The sequence below is a fragment of the Cajanus cajan genome, chromosome 3, assembly GCF_000230855.2.
Source record: "Cajanus cajan strain Asha chromosome 3, NIPB_CcT2T_4, whole genome shotgun sequence".
In the NCBI taxonomy this organism is placed as follows: domain Eukaryota; kingdom Viridiplantae; phylum Streptophyta; class Magnoliopsida; order Fabales; family Fabaceae; genus Cajanus; species Cajanus cajan.
In genome coordinates, this window is record NC_138519.1 from 24,521,505 (window position 1) to 24,528,931 (window position 7,427).

The following is a 7,427-nucleotide window of genomic DNA, read 5'->3' on the forward strand; positions in this document are numbered from 1 at the left end:
TAACTTTTATGAAGAAACCATTTTCAAATTCCTTCATCTACCATGTTAAATATTCTAAACACCGCAACAGCTTTGACTCACGCTGGCAGCCTGACTCCTATTCACTAAAACGGTCATATCTGGAGTTATACACCTCCTTTTTCGGTGATTCCAAAACGACTGAAAAGATAACAGCCACGGCTAAAACTTTCATGAAGACCACCTGACCAAATTCTGCCATCTAGAAGGTCTAAAGCATCGTGCTTAAGAACGTGTCCACTAAATCATCCACCAGCACCACTAACTCATCCAATAACTCCACTAATTCTTCTACCAACTCCACCAACTCCACTAATTCATTTCATATTACTCCACTAAGCCCATTTTACTTATATTTTAATGTGTTATGAAGGCTATAAATAGCCCTTCACTTCTCCATTGCAAACCATCCCTCAATTCTCATTCTCTCTTCTCTTCTACTCTCTCTCATTTCCTCTTCTTCTCTTTGAAGACCAAGAGGAATCCATAGGAGGAAGCTCTGGTCTATTTACAGTTCTGGTCCCTATCTAAGAAGAGAAGGTTCTGCTCAAGTTACTATTCATCCAGGTACGGGGGAAAAGGGGATTATTTATATGTAGAGTACATGAGGGAATTGGGTAGAGGAAGAATTTCTTAGGATTATGATTTTATAATTATTTTATTTGAAGAATCATTAGTTCTATTGAAATTATGTGTTGAGGTCTATAGATATGCCAAATTGTAGGAATAATGATCTGGGAAGAAAGAAGAAATCATAAGTGCTGTGAACTAGAATTTGGAATAATTATGAGTTTCACTGTTATATTAAATTGATTATCTTATTGATTATTATAATTTATGAATATTATTGCTATATTACTCGTTAAGAATGGATGATCTTGATGTGAATTGCTTGAGGGGTGTGTAAACCCTCATTTTGTTGGGCTTATCTGTTGTGTATGTGATGTGTATGTGATGTGGAATTATGTACGTGATGTGAATTTGAGTTATGAAATGAGAAGTGTGGAATGTGATTGAGATGTGAATGAGATGTGATTATGGTACTGATGACCAGGGGTGAGCACGACCCTAAGCTGATGGGTAGCGTGACCTTGGCACAGTATTATGTCAGGGGTGAGCACGGCCCTAGGCTACTAAAAAGGGTAGCGTGACCTTGGCACAGTGTTATGTCAGGGGTGAGCACGGCCCTAGGTTGGAAAAAGGGTAGCGTGACCTTGACATAGTGAAATTTGTGTGGATTATGAATGAATTGTAATGTTCAAGTGGATTGTGATGGATTGATGTAATTGTGAATTGAGATGTGAATATGATGAATGGTTGATAAATTATGATACACACACACACACACACACATATATATATATAGATAAATGCTTATGAATATTTTATTAAATAATGAGTTATTATGAGATTATATTGTGATGTGTTTGTATGTACTTTGCATATAAATATTTTCTTTTCTCACCGTATAAACTGTGGATATTTTAGGAGAAGAAGATCCAGCTACGAGTGGCATCTAGGATGCCAACAGTTAAAATTCTGGGAATGCTCTCATCGGGGCAGAGGATTTCTAGGATGAAATATTTATGTGTATTTGGCACTGTAATATTGTTTTGAAAACAATTTGTAAAACTCTTGTGTTTTATGTTTTATATCTCTATTAATGTGATTGTCGAATTTTTTTATGTGAACCCTTTTACCAACTTAGAAAATTTAACCTTCTTAAATGTATTATAAAATTTTTTTTTCATATATGTGTTGGGGTAGTAAGGGTGTCACATTTAGTGGTATCAGAGCAGGCCGATCCAATCGGCCGTGAGTTATGAGTCTACTATGCTTGTTTGGTAGATTAATAATGTGATGAGATGATTGATGTGCTAATGTGATGATTAATTATGTTCTTATTTATTTATTTGTATGTATTGTATTCTCAGGATTTGTCTGATAGACATGATATAAATTGATGATGCTATTTTTGATTGATCTTTTCATAATTGCTTATTTGTTTGATACTTTTTGCTTACGTAAGAAGTAGTGATTGAGTAGTATCACTCGTATGGTGAGCTTATGTACCAATAGTACGGACAAAGCCTTGATAATCAACTAGAAATTATTGAGACCTTAGATTTGGATGATTTTTCAATAGTTTACGGTTAATGGAAGTTAGGAATCTATAGTAGTAGTGGTTGAATCCAAGGAGGTTGTATTTGAGAATTGGAGTTTTGATATTTTGATGAGAGATTGGTACGTTCCTTGAGTGTTGGTGCTTGCATGTTAACTTTTATGGTTGAGGTAGTATGTGAATTTTATTCTCTAAGTCCTTTGTGAGCTGTTTTGGTCTAGGATTTGTAATGAAAAACTTGAATATGAGTTAAGGTGGGAAGGAGTGAATTTGAAATGGTTGAGGTATTTTGTGAAATGTTAGTACACTACTGCTTTATGATATGGGGATTATTTTCGTTGAAATTCTGTTGTGCTAGTATGAGTATCATATGACAGACTCAGATTTTGTGGTCTTCATGAGAATTGTGGCTTGGGATATTATTTTTCCAATGGAACTAGAATAAGATAAAACAGAGGTCTAGAACCTTAGTTATGACTACTTTGGTGATCAGAAGTTTAGTTATAAGAGCTGAATATACTTGAAATGATTTCTGAATTTTTAGTTAGGAAGGTGATCTTTTTGAAATCTTATGCCTTCATAAGAATTGTAGCTTATTCATTTACCTTTCGTTTGAGATAGGTTTGAGATCATTTGGATGAGTATAACTCTGTGTGTCAGGTAGATATATGCTATCATGATATTTTTGAGATTTTAGGCATAACAAGGATAAAAATGGATTTGATGATGTTTTAAGGTCTGGTCACTGAAAGGTTGATTCAAATGATATGATTGGTTCATGGTGATAAATTCATACATATTTAGGGATGATATATGTGAAAGAGGTATTCTAATATGAATTGATATGCAAGTATGTGACCTTATGGATCAATTAGTGGATATTTGTGTGTTAATGAGAGGTTTTGACCTTAGGATGTGATACCATCATATTAGAGTTAAGTGTGAAGATATATCTAAGATAAACTTAGCTAGATTATGATTTTGATTGTATGAGGTGAGTGTTCTAGGCTATGTAATTTCTTGCGAAGGTATAACATAGAGCTATCTAAGGTAGAAGTTGTTCTTAAGTGAGAGATACCTAATTCAATTAGTAAAATTAAGAGTTTTCTTAGGATAATTTATAGGAGATTTATTAAGTAAATGTCTAAGGTAGCAGTTAGAGGTTTAGGCTACTCTCATTTCACTCGCCTCTACTACAGGAATCGCTTTTGCTTTCTTTTCCTCCAGCTACTAAGACGTTTCAGTTCACTAAGTTGTCGTTTGCCTACCCATGAATTCAACAGTAGTTTGAAAGGCTAACCCATATTAGGAATTTCTGGACCTATGTTTATTTTAAGTACCTAAAACATTTTATCGCTTACTTCTCTAGGTCGCTTAGTATTACCTTTGACTGGATTGACTAAGAAAAAGTTGCCTTTGTGTGCATAACAAAGGAGAAGGTAGTTTTCAAACTATTAAGGAAGAATTTGCTAGTGTTAATACTACTAGATGTTAACAAAGACTTTTGTGGTATATAGTTATGCTTCTAAAGATAGGATCAGGAAGAGTGTTGTGGCAAGAAGAAAGGTAGAAGCTTATGATTCTAGGCAACTGAAAATTCATGAGAGGAATTACTTTACCCATAACTTTGAGTTAGCAGTTTTAATATGAATACTAAGATTTGAAAACACTATGTATATGATTCTAAGCTTGAGGTATTTAGCGATCATAATAGCTTTAAATATCTATTAACCAAAAGAAATAGTTAGAATTCGTTGAGAAATAAGATTTTGATCTTATTGATTATTCGGCCAAGCCATTATGGCAACCGATGTTTTGAGTAGTAAACCTTTATATTTATCTTCCTTTATGATTAGAGAAATGGATTTTTTTAGATTACTCCTAGTAGTGTGAAACTAGGTATGACTTGAGTAACAAGTGAATTCTTGAAAGAAATTGGAAAAGCATAATTAGTTGATTCATTTGGTGATAAGATATGAGGCTATAAGATAAAGTGATGAATAAGAGTTTAACTTGGGTGTAAATGGAGTGGTGAAATTAGAGATCTGATATGTACATGTAGTGAACTTACGCTTAGGTGGTTAATCTTTAGAAATAATCTTAATATCGTGACAGACGCCTTAATTATGTTGATCTTTGATATATCACTTTTGATGATTTAAGGGTTGGATTTGATTGAAGAATTTAAGACTTATGATTGGTGTTTGAGATTATCCTTAGGAGCATTGAATTGATTATATTTAAAGTGACTAGTAAATTAATGGATAAGATTAGAGAAGCCTAGGAGTCAGATCCTTTCTTAGGGAATCAAATAGAGAAGATTGGTAGTAGTACGTATAATCATTTCTGAGTAGAATCAATATTGTTTTAAGGAGCAAATTTGAATGCTAAGTAAACTTGAAAGGACATAAGAACTCTTCAAATTTATTTAGGAGTTACTAAAATATATCAGAGTGGCGCAGCAGAAGCGTGATGGTCTAAGATGAGAATAGAAGTAGAGAAGTTGAATTAAGGTATGGAGAGTGAGTTTAAATTTGGAGTGGATGGAATTTTAAGATTTAAGGATAGGTTATACATTCATAGTGTGCTAGAGTTTAATAAAGCAATCCTAGAAGAAGGACATAAGAGTATTCTTAGTATCCATCCAGAAATCACTAAGATGTACCAAAATCTTAAAAAGATATTTTGGTGGCCTTAAGTGTAGAGAGGAATAGAGGATGGTGTGTACTCATATTTAGTATAGTATAAGTCTGAGACAAAACATCAGAAGCCTTTAGGACTTTTGTAGCCTTTAGATGTTCCTATTTGGAAATGAGATAATGTGTCTAGACCTTGTTGTGGGTTTTCCTAGGAAGTTTAGAAAGAATCTTGAACAAGTCATAGTCAAACCTCTTCGTTACGGAAATTCGAGGACGAATTTCTTAAAAGGGGGGAAGTATTGTAACATCCCAATTTTCAAAATGGTAATTACTATTATTATTATTATTATTACATAGTATTTGGTCATAATTTGAGGATTATCTTTTATTTCAATTGTAGCTAATTTACACTCCATTTATGATTAATTGTAGGTTTTAGAAAGATAGGTGTGTTAATGGACTTAATTAAATAGTTGAAAAACTTTCTTTTTGTTAAAATCGTTTTCGCAGGGCTGACTGGCAAGCCTCGGTTTTTGGGGCATAACTCGGTCTGTGGTTGTCCAAATGATGCAAACTTTGTATCAATGGAAAGCTAAGAGAAAATAGTATAACTTTTATGAAGAAACCATTTTCAAATTCCTTCATCTACCATGTTAAATATTCTAAACACCGCAACAGCTTTGACTCACGCTGGCAGCCTGACTCCTATTCACTAAAACGGTCATATCTGGAGTTATACACCTCCTTTTTCGGTGATTCCAAAACGACTGAAAAGATAACAGCCACGGCTAAAACTTTCATGAAGACCACCTGACCAAATTCTGCCATCTAGAAGGTCTAAATCATCGTGCTTAAGAACGTGTCCACTAAATCATCCACCAGCACCACTAACTCATCCAATAACTCCACTAATTCTTCTACCAACTCCACCAACTCCACTAATTCATTTCATATTACTCCACTAAGCCCATTTTACTTATATTTTAATGTGTTATGAAGGCTATAAATAGCCCTTCACTTCTCCATTGCAAACCATCCCTCAATTCTCATTCTCTCTTCTCTTCTACTCTCTCTCATTTCCTCTTCTTCTCTTTGAAGACCAAGAGGAATCCATAGGAGGAAGCTCTGGTCTATTTACAGTTCTGGTCCCTATCTAAGAAGAGAAGGTTCTGCTCAAGTTACTATTCATCCAGGTACGGGGGAAAAGGGGATTATTTATATGTAGAGTACATGAGGGAATTGGGTAGAGGAAGAATTTCTTAGGATTATGATTTTATAATTATTTTATTTGAAGAATCATTAGTTCTATTGAAATTATGTGTTGAGGTCTATAGATATGCCAAATTGTAGGAATAATGATCTGGGAAGAAAGAAGAAATCATAAGTGCTGTGAACTAGAATTTGGAATAATTATGAGTTTCACTGTTATATTAAATTGATTATCTTATTGATTATTATAATTTATGAATATTATTGCTATATTACTCGTTAAGAATGGATGATCTTGATGTGAATTGCTTGAGGGGTGTGTAAACCCTCATTTTGTTGGGCTTATCTGTTGTGTATGTGATGTGTATGTGATGTGGAATTATGTACGTGATGTGAATTTGAGTTATGAAATGAGAAGTGTGGAATGTGATTGAGATGTGAATGAGATGTGATTATGGTACTGATGACCAGGGGTGAGCACGACCCTAAGCTGATGGGTAGCGTGACCTTGGCACAGTATTATGTCAGGGGTGAGCACGGCCCTAGGCTACTAAAAAGGGTAGCGTGACCTTGGCACAGTGTTATGTCAGGGGTGAGCACGGCCCTAGGTTGGAAAAAGGGTAGCGTGACCTTGACATAGTGAAATTTGTGTGGATTATGAATGAATTGTAATGTTCAAGTGGATTGTGATGGATTGATGTAATTGTGAATTGAGATGTGAATATGATGAATGGTTGATAAATTATGATACACACACACACACACACACATATATATATATAGATAAATGCTTATGAATATTTTATTAAATAATGAGTTATTATGAGATTATATTGTGATGTGTTTGTATGTACTTTGCATATAGATATTTTCTTTTCTCACCGTATAAACTGTGGATATTTTAGGAGAAGAAGATCCAGCTACGAGTGGCATCTAGGATGCCAACAGTTAAAATTCTGGGAATGCTCTCATCGGGGCAGAGGATTTCTAGGATGAAATATTTATGTGTATTTGGCACTGTAATATTGTTTTGAAAACAATTTGTAAAACTCTTGTGTTTTATGTTTTATATCTCTATTAATGTGATTGTCGAATTTTTTTATGTGAACCCTTTTACCAACTTAGAAAATTTAACCTTCTTAAATGTATTATAAAATTTTTTTTTCATATATGTGTTGGGGTAGTAAGGGTGTCACACTTACTCCTTTCTTTTCTTTGTTTTTTTTAATTAAATATATTATAAATAGATGGATCAACTTGAGATTCCAGATCATTTTGCTGTTATTGTTACTGCTGTCCTACATGGAAGGAAATTGGAATACGGAGGCTATTTGATGGATCTGTTATAACTTTACTTGTCAATCATATTATTTTAATTGTAATTTTCTTTCCGTTATGAATATATATATTGTATTAAAAGAGTAAGGAAAAGGAATAAT

General features: G+C 33.8%; 1 long non-coding RNA gene across 1 annotated transcript; it reads left to right on the forward strand.

Moving 5' to 3' along the window:
- Window positions 1-222: 222 nt before the first annotated feature.
- Window positions 223-7,096, forward strand: LOC145955687 (uncharacterized). Its single transcript, XR_014432338.1, has 3 exons — window positions 223-585; window positions 1,507-5,972; window positions 6,894-7,096. It is a non-coding gene; the product is annotated as an uncharacterized LOC145955687 (long non-coding RNA).
- The last annotated feature ends 331 nt before the right edge of the window (window positions 7,097-7,427 follow it).